The sequence below is a fragment of the Cornus florida genome, unplaced genomic scaffold, assembly GCF_030987335.1.
Source record: "Cornus florida cultivar Cherokee Brave unplaced genomic scaffold, ASM3098733v1 CherokeeBrave_3.0.0_Hap2_Chr10, whole genome shotgun sequence".
In the NCBI taxonomy this organism is placed as follows: domain Eukaryota; kingdom Viridiplantae; phylum Streptophyta; class Magnoliopsida; order Cornales; family Cornaceae; genus Cornus; species Cornus florida.
In genome coordinates this window covers 90728561-90748012 of record NW_026775580.1, presented here as the reverse complement: position 1 = coordinate 90748012, position 19452 = coordinate 90728561, and the positions used below count along the sequence as shown (strand labels likewise).

Genomic DNA, 19452 nt, shown 5'->3' with positions numbered 1-19452 from the left:
AGGGAATCTGATTTGCTTAAGTAACATTAGAGTTAAAAAAGAAAGAGGAAGAAAATATATATATATATGGTACTTCTTGTTTTCCCCCACAAACAACAAATTAAAAATTCTCCAAAATTGGAGAGAGAACCAAAAAATATATATATATATATATATTTCACACACCAGGGAAATTATTTGTTCCCATGTTCCGTGAATCTAAATTTATAAGTAAAAATTCATAAAAAATCTAAATTTTATACAGTTTAAATATATCAAATCTTAGCTATTGATTTTAATAAATACATGTACTGTATTATCTATACTCGGTTATGCATTGATTTTAGTTCCAGTTAGTGAGAGAAATGTTGGCTTTTTTTTTTTTTTTTAATTTTAGGGTGGCTTTGCCAAATCAGATTCGGGGAGTTTTCGTGGTTTCTCTTTCGCTCCAATAAGGGCTTGTTTTTAGTGGAGCTATTAAAAGGTTAAAGTGCCCTTTAGAAAAGAAAAAAGAGATGAAAAATAAAATAGATGTAAAATGACCAAAATAGGGAACCAAAAGAGAGGGTATTGGTATTTATTTGCAAAATGGTATAAGGGCATTTTGGGAAGATGAAAATGGCAGTTTAGGTAATTTTTTACTTAATATAGGCATGTGCAACGCACATAACTACTTCAATATAATTGCCTGACATATTATATGAATTAATCCCTCCCTTGTCCATTTTTTAAAACTGAACGAACTTATATATATCCAAAATAAATGTTAGGGGTTTTATTTGCCCAAATTTTAAATATTAAGAATGGTTTTCTCACTTTACCTTAAAAATAATCACCTAGTCGATCTGAAGACCAAGTACCTTGATCACATCAAAGGACATCCATTGGATGGAAGGACCTAGAACGTCGGTCCGACTCCACACCTAGACATTGAGCGACCCAAAGCCTCGGTCGTACCAAGACCACTAAGTCGGTCGAAGGATCTAAATCCCGAATCCAACCCCACACCTGGACATCGAGCGACCCAGAGCCTAGATGGTACTAAGGTCGCATAGTCGATTGAAGGACCTTTAGCATTGATCCGACTCCCACGTTAGAACCTCGATCGTCCCAAGGCCACTTAGTCAATCAAAGGATCTAGTGCCTCAATCCGACTCTCACACTTTGACGTTGATCGACCAAGAACCTCGATCATTCCAAAATCACTCAATCAATCGGAGGACCTCTAGCCTCGATTCGATTTTTATACTTGGACCCAGAGCCTCGATCATATCAAGGCCACTTTGTCTATTGATGGACCCAGACTCTGGATCCAACTCCTATACCAGGACATTGATCTAACATCGATCCAATCCAATTAGGGGAGATTGTAAGAAAAAATACAAGACAAAAATAGAGACCCTTACAATCACTGTTAATTAAGTTTAACGTCATTTTATGAGACCCACACTTGGCTGTGGCAAACTTGACACACTAGTGAAAGAAATTATGATGACCTCATAAAAGTGTGCAAAGGCTGAGGATAAGTCATCCCTACGAATAGGTACGAACTTTTACCCAACCACCCATTTAAGTCTTCAACCATTGGATAACAAATCTGATACGAGAGGCTTTAAAACGTGGATGGAGGGAAGCATTGAAAGCAGGACTTGGAAGTTTTTTTTTTTCATAAATTGGTCTCTATACTAATGATACATTTGGTCTATACGAATAAAATAGGATGTAAGTGGGAATAAAATGATAATGGAAATAAAATGAGAATGACCATTCTTATTTTATTATTTAGTTATAACTATGAAATGTGTAGAAACAGAATGATAATAATCATTTTTAGTGTTTAGTTGGATCAATTTAAAATTTAGAATTGAATAAATTTCAAATTGAGTTTTTAAAATATCTCTCTTACTAATAAATAAATTAAATTAACAAAATGACATTTTTTTTATAATTTTTTTTAAAATAAATGGTTGCAGTAGCAGTGGTGGAGGTGGAAAGTGGTAGTGGTGTAGGTGGTGGTGGTAGCAATGGTGGAAAGTGGAGTCGGTGGTGGTAGTGGAAAGCGGCAGTGGTGTTGGCGGAAAGCGGTGGCAGTAATGTGGTGGTGGTGGTGGAAGGAGATTGTAGTGTAGGTGACGGTGGTGGAAGCAATTGAGGTGATAGTGGTGGTGATGGAAGATAGTAGAGGTGGCGGTGTTGGAAGGAGGTGATGGTGGTGATGGAAGGTAGAGGAGGTGGCGGAAAGGATTTTCATTCCTAGGAATGGATTGCCATTCCAACGGAATGATCATTTCTATTTTAAATTACATACTAAATAAAAAAATGATTGAAATAAGCATTCTATTTCATTTTATTTCATTCTTACACACCAAAAATAATATAAATTCCGAGTTTGATTTTTCCCTACCCTCACTCACTTTCCTTGAGGTGGACCATTCTCCCCTCCTTTCCTTTGTTTAGGGTCATACCTCATATTTAATCTAACGTTGACCTGACCGACTTCCTTGGACTACAAATTCCTAAAATAATAAGGATCTGGCCTATAGTTTAAAAAATAATATATTTCTCATAAATCTTTGATGTCATGCCTGGACAAATTTGAAAAATAATTATTCTTTGAAAAACTAAAAAAGATATGAATGTACAAATATTGTGGAATATAATTGACATTTCACAACGTCAGTAAACTTACTGACAACACAATTTTGGACCTACCGAAAACGTTCCTGTTATTTAGGGTCAGGTGTTTTTATCCAAAATATTGCATCAAAGGTCATGCAAACCAACCATCCGAATTTAATTTGGGTAAATAATGCCCAAGTGAGGAGGTAAGGATATCCTCCCACTAGGACTAGATAAAATATTGTACAGTTGTAATGATAAGTGCAATGACATTTTAATATATATTCCAATTGTACAAATGACCTACCAAGGCAACCATAAATTTGTTCTTGTAAGAATGTGTATATATATATATGCATGTTGATAATAAGACCATGCAATAATTTCTCTTAGTATATACATATATATATATTTATATTTTAACTCACTTGACAATACTAACCATTGTCGGGATATAAAAAAAAAAAAAAACAATATAAAATCCAGTGATATCTACTAAAAACATTTTAAAGTGGAATCTGAGAGTTTGAATTTTATTAAAAATAAGAATCCGAATTCCTCCTTTATGTGCTGCAGAGTGAATCCAGCTTGTGCCATTTTGATGCATTGTATAGAGTCCAATGCAAAGTTACATGGAGTCCAAATACATTTGTGTTGCACCTCCTCCTCTCTCCTCTTATCATAAACCCTGACATTTTTTCTATGAAAAAAATAAAAAAATAAACTATAATCCACTGGCCTATTTTCCAATCCTTGTGTTGCAGATCACCATTAAAATAATGGTGTATATAATTTATTAAAATCGCCATTAAAAAATTTATTATTATTAAAGCATAAGTCGGTGCCATTAAATAGTAACGGGATAACAACGGTGGGCACCCCACCGGGTCCTTCCAACGATAAGTCAATGCTTGAATATTTATATATCAAATACATGAAATTTTTGTAAGTATTTTTTTAAATCTTTTTATGTTGACTGGTTTAATTTTTGTAGAAGAGTTAAAGTTATCGTTTCCGTCCGCATCTTCGGTTCAACCTTTGAACTAATCAAATATTTTTCCTTAATTACCTTCTGAGATTGTATACATGAAATTTTTGTAAGTATTTTTTAAAACCTTTTTATGTTGACTAGCAGAAGAGTTAAAGTTATTGTTTCCGCATCTTCAGTTCAACCTTTGAACTAATCAAATATTTTTCCTTAATTACCTCACGAGATTGTCACATTATCTTAATTACCTTATAAATACCATTTGGCTTACTCTATCACCTTATTTTCCTCATCAATTATTATTATTATTATTATTAATTTTCCTTAATTAGTACTCTCACACACGCACATTGCTTGAATCATTGACCTCCCTTTAAGAACTTATTTTAATGGTATAAAAAAATTATTAAAATCACCATTAATAACTGAGCTTTTTAATAAAATCACCATTAATAAATGATGGTTAATAATTATTAAAAGCCCCATTAATTCAGTTACAAATTTGAAACTGAGCTTTTTTTATATTATTATTTGTTTTTATTTGAGGTTGTTTGCAGAGGAATGATTTTAATAATTTAAAACATGATTCATGATGTATGTTTGCTTCAGATTATATTTCAAGTAATTCCTAAAAGTTTATATTTTTTGAATTATTGTTTGGAGCAATACTCGGGTCCTGCCCTGTTAGGACAAAATTTGTCCTGCAATTGACGCGGACCACCAAAACACCAACTTCTGTTCCAAATTAAAAATATTATTAAAAAAGTCTAGGGGTGGATCCAACCTGTTTTAATCCGGGTGAATTCTTGAAAAATCCAGTCTGTCGACATAAATATAGGTCATTGAGCATCTCCGGTCTGAATAGCCGCTTCCGCCGCCACTACCCACCTTCTCTCCACTCATTTGTTGCTCTTTCTCTTTCAAGGTTTATACAACTTAAAACTCAAATACAGTAGAAAAGCTCATAAAGTTGGATTTTAGATTCATGATTTATTCTGCTGGCTCTAAATGATCTATATTTATATAATGTACATTACATTCGTTTCCTTGTATCAATGTCCAGTTAAAAATCTCATTGCGTTATTATAATGCTCACATCTTGCATCTCCTTTTCTAATGTGAATACCTTCAAAATTAACAAATAGAGAATAAAAATTGCCAATTTGGAGAAAAATACCCTAAATTCAGAGATTTTATGTCCATGAGAAATTATTCTTTAAACTATTAGTGGTTATTTTGGGAGTCAATATTTTATTTTTTTATTTTTTATTTTATTTTATTTATTTTTTCATTATACCATTAATGTGCTATTAAACTCAAGCAGGGTTAATGTATTTGTGTGGGGGGCAATTGTTCCCTCTGATTTTTTTTATTTGAGTTGCATTCCTTATGATTTGTCTAGTAGGATGAAACTTAATTCGTTCTTTAACATTAACATTCTCATATTACTAAAGTTAACAATAACATTCTTTAATGTTCTCACATGATGTAAATTAATTATAATACCCTCTAACTTTTGAATTGATTTAATATTTAAATTATAAAATTATCATTTTAACATTCACTTATTTTAATCAACCAAAATATCATTTATACATACATATATATACACACACACATGTATAAATCTGAAAAAAAAAAAAAAAACCAAATTATTCCATGCTCTCTCTCCCCGCCGATCATGGAGACCCACAAGACCCATATTGTCTCAGTTTAATAAAAACCTAAATCACAGACAACTATGGCCGCCCCTCTCTCTGCACCGACCATCGCAGCTCAACCACCATCCCTCTCATCTCCCTTCTACCTCTCTCCGTTCTCTCTCCTCTCCACCCAACGTCGCTGCCACCCCACTGTCGCAGTCACATCCACCATCTATCTCCTCTCTCTTCTTCCTCTCTCTCTCTCTCCTCTCCACCTCATCTTCTCCACCCACTGCTGCCATCGCCATCTAGCTCTTGTGCGGAGGAAGTGGTCATCGCTGCTGCGGATGACGGAGGAGGCGGTGAGTTTCTGGTGGCATTCACGGTTGTTCTCGGGGTTTAAGATTGGGAAAGTGATTCAGAGTCAGGTGGGTTTGGGTCGGTTGGCCCGTTTTGCTCAGCGCCCGGTGAAGCCATTCACGGCAGGGTGCCACTTTCAGTCAGCAATTTTGAAAAGTTGGAGAAGGTATATACATAAAATATATATATGCGCTCGTCAACCTACCAGCCACCTCGATCTAGAGGAGGCCGCAGGAGTCGACATTCTCACTCTCCACCACCGATCGCCTCCTCGTACTACCCTTCTGCACCCCCACATGCTCCTCGCCCTCAGCGGCTTATTAGGCCTCCCACCTGAAAAAATAATTTTATCACAGGCCATGAAAGATCAGAAAGGGGAATTTGCAGGGAGAATGGGTTGGAAGATGCAAGAGGAGGGTGTTTGTTATGCAAGAGGAGGGTATTTTCCGGGAAAAAAAGAGGAGGGTGTTTGTTATGGGCATTTAAGTAATTTAGTAAGTATGATATTTTATATTAAAAATTAATTAAATAATAAGGAATAATTTAAACATTTCACGACGTTTTAGAGTGACAGTAGGTGTCATTATTAAAAAATGGGTAAAATTTCTTCTACCTATCAATAAGGCAAACCTCTTACTGTAATTAATCTTTTGGGTAAAGTACACTAACACCCCCTGAGGTTTGTCAAAAGGACAGCCAGATGAAACTTGCTCTGTTTTGGGACAATGACACCCCCTCATAATATTTATAAGCCAAACAGAGCCTTAAAACATATGAAAAGTCAGCATTACCCTTTACTATTTTATTAATTTTAATTATAAAATATTAAAATAATTAAATGACCAAATTACCCTCAACACCCCATCAATCCTACAACCGGATTCTGCAGCAACCACACCAAAACTCCACAACCACCAACACCCACCCCCAAACCACCGTGCCTTCAAGCTCTCCAATGGAAGGGAAGGATCAAGCTTTTGGTCTATCACCATGGCAATGTGAACAACTTCAAAAACACCATGGCAACGTCAACAACTTCACCTCATCCTCTCTTCCTGAAAAACCCTAACCTTCACCTTCTCAAAAGCCCCAACACAATCACCACCACCCACTTCAATGGCTTCCCCCTCAACCTATCTTCGTGCCTCAACAAACCCATATCGATCACCTATTCAACAACCCAAGTCCAAGATCACCCAACCTCCACCTCCCAATCCCAAGATCGGGTCTTCAATTTCGCCGCCAGTCCAGCCACTCTACCTGAAAACGTGCCCAAGATGGCCAAATCTGAGCTCTAAAATTGGCGTGGAACCAGAATGAGCGTGATGGAAATGAGCCACAGAGGGAAAGAGTTCCTCTCAATCATCCAGAAAGCAGAGTCAGATCTGCGTACCCTTCTCAGCATACCCTCCGATTACGCAAGGCGGCGCAACCACCCAGTGCTCTGCGATCCCTCTCAATCTGTTGAAACCTCATTCTCTTCGTCTGGGTCGCGGGAACTGTTCGTGCTTGGGGTTCGTCGATCTGAACTAGGCTTCACCGGATTTGGGGCTCGCTGGACAGAATCAGGTCTTGTAGTTTGAAGCTTCGTCAGACTGATGGCTCCAATTTTGTGCGCTGCCGTGGGATATATCAAGACCTGACAGAAAGAATCAACCAAGCGAGAGCACTCACCGTCGCCCTCGTCGAACAACTATTGCCACCGCTGCCATTAAGCCCAACTCATGACTTGCGTACTCCGGCGTTGGGTAAGCTCACCGATGGAATCGAAGGATAAAGGCCCGCATCCATTCACCATCGCCACCTGTCTATACATACATATATGTGTGTGTATATATATATATGTATTTGTATATACATATATATATGTGTATGTGTCTGTGTATATATGTATGTGTGTGCGTTGGTGTTGGGGCGACGGAAGAGAGAACAGAGGAGAGAGAGAGAAATTGGAACGGGTATCTGAGGATAGAATTGTCATTTCATGGTCAATATAAAAGTCAAAGGACAGAAATGTCAACTCATTACCATTGGGGTGTCTTTGGTTATTATATCAAACTTGAGGGGGTGTCTTTGTCCCAAAATAGGTTAAGTTTCATCTGGCTGTCCTTATCCCAAACCTCAGGGGGTGTCAGTGTACTTTACCCTAATCTTTTTTATTTTTTAGTTTATAATATTTTATTTAGTGATTTTTCGTATTTGAGATGTATACCTATAAAGTTTTTATATTGTCTCCTGTCGCCCACTCTTACTCAATTTCTTGGATCCATACCTTATTAAACTGGTTAAAAAACATAAAGAAAAAAAAAAAAAAACCGTTTGAAGAAATGAATATATAAAACTTGTTTATTTTTATTTGAAAAATATAAATTTGTTGGGAAATAACAAAAACCTATTGGCACTATTTTATAATAATTTATGTAAAAAATATAGCCTGTTCAAATCTTGTAGGCCGAAAGCCGGGCTTAGAATTCTCAAAATACGTTTGGTCCGGACCGGCCGGCCCGTTATGCACCCTTACCCAGACGCATCTGACAATACACTTTTTTTATGTTGACGTACTTTCTTACATTTGTCTATCTCTCTCGCCCGATCTACTTTCTTTCTCTCTCTCCCCCCAACCAGTTTGAACGTGCAGATCGGCGATCTACGCTCTTTCACTCTCTTGTTTCTTTCTTTTCATGTCTCTCCCCCCGAACGAAGGTATTCTTCTCAATTTTATGCATGCTTTTGAAAATCCAATTTCTTATTATTTCTCTAATTCTCTTTCTTGTCCTAAAATTGATCTTTTTCAAGATCTGATTTCTGATATTTGATTTGTATGATATTGGTCTTATAGTTTCATGTGTATGGATTTGACGGCTTTCACCTTAGATCCTTACTAGCAATTGAAAAACCCTTTATTTTTCTTATTAGAAGGAAAATTAGGTTTTTTTTTTCCAAAATTGAAGAGCCCATTATTTTTAGGGTTTTTTTTTTTTTTTTTTTACCTATTGCTTAGAAGAAAAATTCCTTTGATTTATTTTTTGGTAAGGTAAATTAAAATAATTTTTTAAACAAAAAAATTTCGATTGGTAGCGATTAATTGATAATGTAATAGGGTCACATTATTGATGTGAAAAGACGGAAACTTTTTGGGTGGGTTACAGCTGTATGTTGTTGTAATTATTCGATAGATAGACGGATACTTTTTATGTAGAGAGATGGATACTTTTTGGGCGGTGAAACATACCTCTAATTGTCCCTAATTAATGTGGGACGGAAGTAGTAACTATTTTTTGTCTACAGTATTATTTATGAAACTGTGTACCTGACTCACGAGGTAAATTTACCCTTTTCATATTATCATTTAGTTGAATTTAATGATCCATCTCCTCTCTTACTCTCTCTTCCAGATCAGCTGAAGCTTTTGAGAAAACAGGACCCAACTGAGGGTAGCAGAACCGGAGCGAAGCTCTGTGAACAAACAACAACCAAACTGGTGAATAACTCCATCAACGTGCAGATCGGCGAGACCCGGAAGTTTAAACACCGTGAACTCCGGCGAGCTTCAGTTCAGTACAGAGATCTCCGGCGAGCTCTCTTACTCCCTCTACCAGACCAGGAAGCAAATCGAACACTACCGACGCGCCGAACCAACTGAAGCTAGCAGAACCGGCGTGAAGCTCTGTGAGCAAACAACAACCAAACTGGTGAATAACTCCATCAACGTGCAGATCGGCGAGACCCAGAAGTTTAAACACCATGAACTCCGGCGAGCTTCAGTTCAGTACAGAGATCTCCGGCGAGCTCTCTTACTCTCTCTACCAGACCAGGAAGCAAATCGAACACTACCACCGCGCCGAACCAACTGAAGCTAGCAGAACCAGCGTTACCAAACTGAACGGTGAAGAAGTGAAGACCGGCGAGACCCAGAAGTTTAAACACCATGAACTCCGGCGATTCAGTTCAGTACAGAGATAAACCAATCGCCGTGAACAGTTCCGGCGAGCCCATTAACAAATCCAGAAGTGCGCGTGCTCCTGTTTAGGCAAACTTCAGTTTCGGTGAGTCAATCCGGCGAGACGAGAAGTTCCGGTGAGCTCCAGCGAAGCCTCAACCTTCTCGACCCAACTGCAGTAATGTTTTCCGGCGTGTTTCAGCGATGACCGACGCGAGCTACAACAAACAACGTCGACCAAACTTCAGAGACAAGTTTAAGTCCGGCACCTAGAGTTCTCTAACTCCGGCGAGGCTCAATCCACTCCGGCGAGTTTCAGTGAGTTGCCGGTGCGAACTTCAGGCGTAGCTTCAGTTCGTAGCACCTCTGTTACGGTGACCAGGCTGTTTCGGCGAGCTTCAATCACTCCCAACTGCTCAGGCGAGTTTCAGTGTGTTACCGGTCCAAACTTACAGATCCAAAGTGAAAACCCATATCAGGTCAGGTCCGGGTGAGCTTTTTCCATACAGATTTTTTATAAATAATGGGTAATATTGGAAAAAATCATTATTTATAAAGTATAGACTTATTTGTAAATATTTTTGAAACATACAACTTCTTGATCTCCCTTAAAAAAATTTTAGGACTAATTTGTCTTTAAAATTTAAAAGTATAAACTTAATATGGTAAAAACTACTGTATTCAGGGGCGGAGCCAGTGTGTGCCCTTGGCCTGGCTCGCCTAAAATTCCTATTTAATGCCCCCTAAAATTTTTAATTTTTAATTTTTAAAATTATATCCTAAATTTTTCTTTCTTTTCACTTATGCTCTTAAAATTCCTTTGATTTCCTAAAAAAAAAAAAAAAATGTTAAATTTTCCTTCCTTTTTGGGATGGGATGATTACGTTCTGTATGCTTCATTATCATGGTGGGTTGAGTTATGGAAGGCAGACCCGAAATCTTGATCTCGTGTTCGAAAGAAATGAAAAGATTAATACAATATCTTCTAGGTTGAAATCAGAAAAGGTTTATCTTAAACACTTAAATCTTGTTTTTCAGCTTTCTATTTCCAGTGGTATTCAACACCTTCTTTTCCTTCCTCTCAGATTCCGCATAGAACCGGGTTTGGTATTGGAGAGGAAATTGCCGGTGCTTGTACCTTTATTTTTGTGGACTGATCACCTATTCAGTGACGGTTGTAATGCACACACCAAATATTATATCGAACAGGTAAACATTAAAGACTGCTTTGTCATTATGATTTATTAATATTTTTTACACCAACATATAATTGGCCTCGGATGATTTACTCTATACTTTATAATCATAGAGAATTTGAATTTTTATATCTGCAGTCCAATTGGGGTTAAAATTTTTGGGAAGGCCCAATAAAATTTTTGGGCAGGCCCAGTAACACTTAGTACATTTTTTTATAGTCCAGTTGTTTAAATAACCCAGTTTCAATTCCCAATTTTAGAAACCCTGTAATTATATATACATAATTATAATTACATGATGTAATCAGATATTTTCCCTGGGGAAACACTGGTAAATTCTTCCGCTTCTTTGTATCTTCTATGAATTCTATATTTTAATCCATTATGTTGTGTACTTTACTGTTTGATCTTCTGCTAAAGGAAGATCACCTGTGACTCTGGTTCTTGTAACTATCCAGTTAACTTAATTTATTGATCTGCTATCCTGGGTTTTAAGTGAAATTGGTTTTTTAGGCCTCTGCTGCTTTTGTATATTCTATGAATTGTTTTTTTGAATCAATTATTTTGTGTACTTTACTGTTTGATCTTCTGCTAAAGGAAGATCACTTGTGACTCTGGTTCTTTTAACGATTCAGTATTTTTAACTTAATTTGACCTGCAACCCTGGGTTTTAAGTAAAATTGGTTTTTTAGGCCCCAGTAAATTTATATATATGGGTTTGCCACAACCACAGTTTCAGTACAGAGGGAGGGAGAGAGTTGAAATGTTCAGAGTTTTTAGCAAAAAAGATTCTGGAGGGCTTCGAACCAGCCAAAGATCTCCTGCAAAAAAAGAGTGTTCTATACAGTCGCATAATTTTATGAATTTCATTAACATCAACGCGAACTGAAAAAATTGAAGGCCTCTAAGCCCCATCTTAACTAAAAAAAATTAAAAGCTGAATCATAAGCCACTAAAACACCCAAAGAAGAGTCGAACAATATTGAATTCTACCAGTTAGATTCATTTGGCAAAGAACCCTACCAGACCTGTGTTTTGTTAGTTCATCATTGTATTCTTTTCCCCTTCGGAGTGTGGCAGTACAAAATTTCTGATAGAAAAACTAAAATATCAAATATGACTCTCTCTCTCTCTCACATCACAACAGAAGTATATTTTGCCACAACTCAACACTCAGATACTAAAGACGTACAGGACCCAAGGATATAAAAATGTCATTGAGAATAATCTAACTATTAGTCAAGAGATTATGTATTCATGGAAATTATGTAACCATGGATAGCAACGTAGGCCCCTCAATGAAAGATCATGTTAGTGTATCCTGTACTATCTTAACCACTATGTACATTTACAGAAGCATCACAACAGTACCACTTACCCTTTTTATCTCTTCTGCTGAAATACATGTCATATGCGAGGGAAGTTCCTCCTTCTCCAAGTCCTAAACAATCAGATGCAAATTTTAACAAGGAAGCAGGTATTATAGCAAATCTTAGCTGAAATAGAAGATAAGAAGTAAGACTGCATACCAATTCACCAATTAAAATGGCACCTTCAAGAGCAGCATTGGCTGCATATGAGAATTAGAATTTCAGTGAGCTGACAGAGTATTGAAAATTAGCAGATCAAACTTAAGTAAACAACGAAAGAGAAAAAGGGTACCAAATTGATCAAAAGAACGATGTATCTCCAACAGTCTTTGACCATCTCGAAGCAATACAAGAAGCTTCTCTGTGGAAAAAGGGTTTGAAATATATAAATAAGCATGAGCCCAAAATAGAGACCGGAGATAAAATTGTAGCACCACTAAAATACATTCCACCTGAACTATCTGAAACTTAAAAGTGCATTTGACAGTAAATCTCTTCAGATGGCATGTATGATTTGCAGCATGCATGAAATAATCACATAAGCACCAACATGCTTTAAGGCATGCAGAATTTTGATTAAAAATCCATATGGCAGTGGAATGTTCAGAGTTTAAAGTCCTTAAAAAGCTAGACATGGACATAACGAAGACATGTGAATGCATAAAATATAGTCTAGGCTTCTGCTTTATAATTTCATTTTTATAGAAAAAAAACCTTTGTTATTCATTTTTCTTACAATCACATTTTATCTTTTACACATTATTATTATTATTTGCTGAAACCTTGAATTTCTAGAAAAATTAATTTTAACCATTACCAGTTACTTTAAATTTTAAATCTAAAACAATATAAATCAGTGTTAAGAATATCTTTTGCATAAAATATGCTTTGAATAATATAAATGATAGTTTTTGTGAATAAAATTGGAGAAAGGCAAGAAAGGAACACAATTAAGTATAGAACTTCTTTGGAAATAGCTTCTAAAAGCAAGACACTAAGGCTTTATTGTCTTAACGGAAATTCATTCGACTCCGTTGTCTTTGATGTAGAAAAGTAGGACTTTTTCCGTACTTTTCCCAATTAGAATTTACGGAATAAGCAAAATTTCAATGCTGCGATCCAATTCCAGTATCCAGAAAGATTTTTTTTTTTCTTCTTCTTGAAGTTATTTGGTATACCTAGGAATTGTTGACTTCCAACATATTAACCATGCTAATGATCTCCAAATTGTCAATCTATATAAAGGTAACAGAAAAATGCCCTGATTCACTTCATATACAGAAACAAAAATGATTAAACTATATTTTAGTCCCTTAGAAAATGTAACCTCATACTCTAATTCACTACAAAATCTAATATGTAGTCTACCCATTTAGGTAAACAGCTCTGAGAAATTTCCAAAAGCAACCTGAACAAAAGTTTAACTAGAAAGGAAATTAGGGTATATCAGTAGTAGACAAAAACTATCATACAATTGCACCCATAACACAAATATGAGCCTAATTATAGCCTTTAGAAGCAATCAAGGATTGTAGCCTTGCTGTATCTCTTCTCCATACAAAAGTGAAAGGTTCTACCCCCTCCTCTTCTCTAAAAAAGAGAGAAAAAAAAAAATTGCCTTTCGAAGCAGATTGGGTGATAATGGCTAAATTGAAGAATCTGATGTGTTTCAGATTGTATAACAAACAATAACTTTTGACATACTAACAAAGGAAAACCAGAACTTCATATTTAACTTTTAAACCAGAACAGGATTGAAACTGTATATTTAAAACAAAAGAAAACCATAACTTCTTATAGTAACTTTCAGAAAGAGCTCACTTAATATCAGAAATATAATCGTTAGACGAAGAAGATAAGCTAATTAGAGAGAGCTTACTGTCAAGATAACTTGCAAGAGAAGTAGACAGATATCTTCTGGTCCTGCCCAAGACATTGAACTCAAACTCTTTTGGTATCTGATAAATCACTGAAAAATCCTCCGAAAACCGAACAAATTGCTTTGGCAGCTCCGATTCCCCCTCCGCTGCCTCACCAACACTTCCCTATATAATCCAAATATCTCCCAAAAATATAAAAAACCTAAATTCACAATCACAGAAAACCTCAAATCAATCCAAACACTACACTAGCAAAAACCTCCCTGAAAAAATAAACCCCTGATTGAACACCACTCTTCCAAACCTGTTATCTAAAAAACCCTAACTTGACTAATCCCAAAACCCTCTAAATTAAGACTAAAGAATTTTGAGTTTGGTAGCTCCTCCAGATTGATGGGACTGAATGGTTTACGATAAACGGTCAGATTCAGTCACACAGGAATGATTCAAGAGAAAATTGGAAAGAAAAATGAGGGAAAGCGCGAGAAAGTGAGATAAACTGCAGGAACTATTTGCGAGAGAATTTTGCACTTACAGATTTCTTGGGTTTGGACCTTCCCATGATGGCTAAATTGAAGAATCTGTTTCAGTTAATAAGATTGTATAACAAACAATAACTTTTACTTGTATTTTTACTTATCAAAAAAAAAAAAAAAAAAGGTTGTCTAAGAAATAATAACTTTTGACATACTAACAAAGGAAAACCCGAACTTCATATTTAACTTTTAAACCAGAACAGGATTGAAACTGTATATTTAAAGCAAAGGAAAACCAGAACTTCTTATAGTAACTTTCAGATAGAGCTCACTGAATGTCAGAAATATAAATGTAAGACGAAGAAGATAAGCTAATTAGAGAGAGCTTACTGTCAAGATAACTTGCAAGAGAAGTAGCTAGATAGATCTCTTCTGGTCCTGCCCAGGACATTGAACTCAAAACTCTTTCGGTATCTGAAAAATGACCGAAAAGTCCTCTGAAAACCAAACAAATTGCATTGGGCAGCTCCGATTCCCCCTCCGCTGCCTCACCAACACTTCCCTATATAATCCAAATATCTCCCAAAAATATAAAAAACCAAAATTCACAATCACAGAAAACCTTAAATCAATGCAAACACTACCCTAGCAAAAATCTCCCTGAAAAAATAAACTCCTGATTGAACACCAATCTTCCTAACCTGTTATCTAAAAGACCCTAACTCGACTAATCCCAAAACGCTATAAATTAAGACTAAAGAATTTGAGTTTGGTATCTCCTCCAGATTGATGGGACTGAATGGTTAACAATAAACGGTCAGATTCAGTTACACGGGAAGGATTCAAGAGAAAACTGGAAAGAAAAATGAGGGAAAGCGCGAGAAAGTGAAAGAAACTGCAGGAACTATTTGTGAGAGAATATTGCACCTATAGATTTCTAGGGTTTGGACCTTCCCATTTGTGAGCTTTTTGTAAATTGATTTCTGGAGGGCTTTGAACCAGCCAATGATCTACTGGAAAACATGACGTTATCAGATATTTTCTGTGGGCAGACACTGGTAAATTCTTCTGCTTTTTTGTATGTTCTATGAATTGTGTATTTTAATCAATTATAGTGTGTTCTTTATTGTTTGAGCTTCTGCTGAAGGAAGATCAAGATCACTTGTGACTCTGGTTCTTTTAACTATCTAGTCTTTTAATTTAATTAATTGACCTTGAATCCTGGGTTTTATGTGAATTTGGTTTTTAGGCCCCCTGTAATTTTATATTTATGGTCTTGGATACTGTGAAATTTTTTTCTGGACAACCACAGTTCCTAGGGCATTTACAAGGCGTTTCTGTACAGAGGGAGAGGGAGAGTTGAAATGTTCTGATTTTTTGCAAAAATTTTTCTGGACAACCACGGTTCCTAGGGCATTTACAAGGTGTTTCAATATTGAGGGAGGGAGAGAGTTGAAATGTTCCGAGTTTTTTGCAAAAAAATTTCTGGACAGCCACAGTTCCCAAGGTGTTTCAGTACACACGGAGAGAGAGTTGAAATGTTCTGAGATTTTTGCAAATTAATTTCCAAAAAATTTTCTGGAGGGCTTCGAACCAGCCAAAGGTGTCCTACTGGAAAACGTCTACGAATTCTTTGTTTTAATAGATTATATTGTGTCCTTTATTATTTGAGCTTCTGATGAAGGAAGGTTATTCGTAAGGTCAGTTGTAACTCTAATTTTTGTAATTATCCAGTCTTTTAACGTAATTTGGCAACCTTCACAGGACCTCAACCCCCCCTTGGGCATCTATGTGAAATTTGTGTTTGTTCCATAGCCAGATCTGAATTTGAGAAAAAGGAATCGAAATCCAAGGTAAATTTGCAGAAGTTTTTTTGCATTTTCTATTTTGGTTTCATTTTCAGCGTTTCTTGTGATTTAACTACAGTATGTACTTCTTAATGTAGAACAGTTGCGATATTATCCGTTTTGAAATCAATCTAATTTTAAATATGTAGACATCTGGCGGTTATCCTATGAGCACTGGTCTTGGGATTTTGAAAACTTATTCTAGTCAAACTCCTCAGGTATTTGCATTTTCTCAAAAGGCTTTTTGCATCTTTAATTTTCATGCCCTTTTTTATATTGTTTTTGTACTAATATAATATTGTTACAGCTGGTCAATATTTTTGGGTTGACGGGCAGCCAAGTATTCCTTTTGCGCTCAGGCAGACTGATCTCCGCTTCTGATTTTGTTTCCAAGCTTGAGGCATCTCCTGGTGGAATATACCTTTCCAAAGACGAATATTGCCAATGGTTGGCTGCTGCTCCAAAAAAGGATTTTATGGTAGAGCTTTTAATGGAAGGCTGGTTATGCGTTGTTGGAACAAATGTGAAATTATTAGATTCTATAAAGACTGTTGTTGGAGAAAGACCTAGTTCTATTTGTGCATACGTTGATGGGTCTTAATGGCTTCCTTTAAGCGCACTAAAGGAAGCCATTAAGACCCATCAACGTATGCACAAATAGAACTAGCTTGATAACCTTTATTCCTCTGGGCAAGAGTTGTTACTCTTTGGGGATTCTGTTGTTATGCTGCTACTACACATACCAAGATAATTTAGAATTAGGTGATTCTATTAGTTAATATATACTTCTCTTTTCCTTTTTATCTAAATTGATTGGAAAAGAAATTATGTTCTTCACCAGCTATTAAACTACATAAATGATATAGACATAGATATATTATTTTCTCAATCAAATGGGGGACATCGTATAAACTTTATTTAGCCATCTCTCTGGCTTCCCTGCAAAGCTGCAGTTAGTCAAGCTTAAGCACCCTGCATTTGAACTTGTCAAATTGATCTCTAACAAATTAGATAGATTTGAGTGAGCTTCGAGGGCATTGCTTTGATTGTAGACATCCACGGATGGGACTTCCTCGTGTTCTGCTCTTCGAAAGGGTGTAGTAGAAGAATCAGAAAATTTGGTTCGACTCTTATGGCTTTGCCGTCCTTTACGCAGCAATCTTCTTTCGTGGCGCATTTTCTCAAGTTGGTCGTACTAGGTTTTGACCATATTGGTTGAAGCCTGCCCCTTCCCTTGCATCGTCAAAACGGCAAAACCTTTGAGCACAGACAGGCTATCTATCGAATGCCCCCCCTACAACACCGTGGGTAAAGGATGATGTCAGTCACTTTCAAATTCATATTCTTCGGTTTCAGCATACGCTGCTCCATCTGCCTCCCCACAGCACAGTGTATTTCGGCTGAGATCTTCAATTGCTTCATAAACTTGCCCAGAAATAGTATCCAGACCTGTAGGATCTGTCGAGTTTCATTCTTAAATTCACATCTCGAGCCTGCCCTTCGCTCCTTCCTATTGCATTTCATTAATTAATGAACAATCGCTCTATGAAACAATAGCTTCATAGACTTGCACCTTTTGGATTGACCTTTAACTGACATCCATCTATTTCAGTAACATCCATCTCAAATTAGGCCAAGTCATAGAAAGAAAACTCAAAATAATGGAGATTTTTTTCTAATACTTTTTGTTAAATAAAGTGAGTGAATCGCTTTCCATTAATTAGCTCATTGAACCGCCTTTGCTCTCTTTTTCACTTTGCCTTTGAAGCAGCTTGTGGCATATCATCAGCTTTGCGGTGTAAATGTTCTCATTTTCTGATTTCCATCATCATTGCTGCCATCAACACCAACCGAAACATCTCTATCAACATCTTTGTCTATAGATAGAGGAAAGTCTTTCAATTGGCTTTCTCGTTTCCCCATCCTGACGAACGAAGTCCCGTCTATCTCAACTTTCTTTCTAGTACTTCGTTTAAGCCAATAATAAAGACTCTGTAGCCACGAAAGCCTCGAAAGAAAGCAGAACGTGGGCTCTTTGTACAAATATGGAACAAACCTGATGGGGAGGACTCATTTACAGGGCAAATAATTCATTTAGTTTAGTGAAATAGTGTTCCTTGTGGAGACTTCCCAAACCTGGCTAAGGAATCTGCAATGCCACCGGTTTTGAAGTCAATAGTGTGCAACTGCAGGGCTTCCCACATCCTCTGGTTTGCTCGGTAAGGCTTCTGCGTTTGATAACCCATGTGGGAGTGTGTCAAGTTTTACTAAAGCGATTTTACATTTCAAAGGAACGGTTCCATGTGCAGAATCCATTGACTACCTCTAAACCTTACAACTACAGTGAGGCATCAACTAATAGGTCGATTTAAAGGTAGTCCAAACATTTCATAAAAGCCCCAATACCTTGCAGTATATCCATAAACTTTTGTTGTCTTCTAGTGACTTATTGTACTATAATGCCAGCTATAATCTATAAGGGGTGAACCAGTTTTATATTTTAAAATCTTGTTTGGCAGATCTTGGGTTGAAGGCTGTTGGTGCATTTGTTGGCAGTTCATATTGCCTTCCCAGCACCTTCTATGTTCTCAATTTCTGGTTTTCTTTTTCAATTGGGTTCTAAACTTTTTCCTTTGCAGAACTGATCGTAATTTTAACCGTAGTTGAAGGCTTATCATAATTTTGTCAAGTTTTATTTTAATTCTTGTCCTCTTGTTTGCTGCAGGAAGGACTTTTGGTGGTTGTGAAAATTCTGTTCCATGGAATGTCATCTGATACTATTGATACTTTAGGTGGTTTATTAATATATGTGGTTATCATACTTTTGAACATGGTATATCTCGGTGGTTTATTATATAGGTGAATATATCTCTGTTTGGATGTCACATGTATGAATGTCATGGGAATATCTCGGTGGTTTATATAATGCGGGTGTCGGTTTATTATATAGTTGAATATATCTCTTTAATTGCGAGATTGTGGATATTATATGTATGAACATGTGTAGTGTAGTGTTTTATTATATGTCGGGTGTCTCTTTATTCGCGAAATATTGAGGACATTATAATTATAATAGACTAAAACCAGCACTGTTTGGATGTCAATATGTGAATGTCACTTTGATTAAATAATAAACCTTAGCATTTCCTCGTGA

General features: G+C 36.4%; 1 long non-coding RNA gene across 1 annotated transcript; it reads left to right on the top strand.

Annotated features, from left to right (window-relative positions):
• Positions 1 to 8122: 8122 nt before the first annotated feature.
• Positions 8123 to 19452, top strand: LOC132280126 (uncharacterized). The gene is made up of 6 exons (XR_009471464.1): positions 8123 to 8292; positions 8985 to 10008; positions 10615 to 10738; positions 16216 to 16304; positions 16448 to 16516; positions 16606 to 19452. It is a non-coding gene; the product is annotated as an uncharacterized LOC132280126 (long non-coding RNA).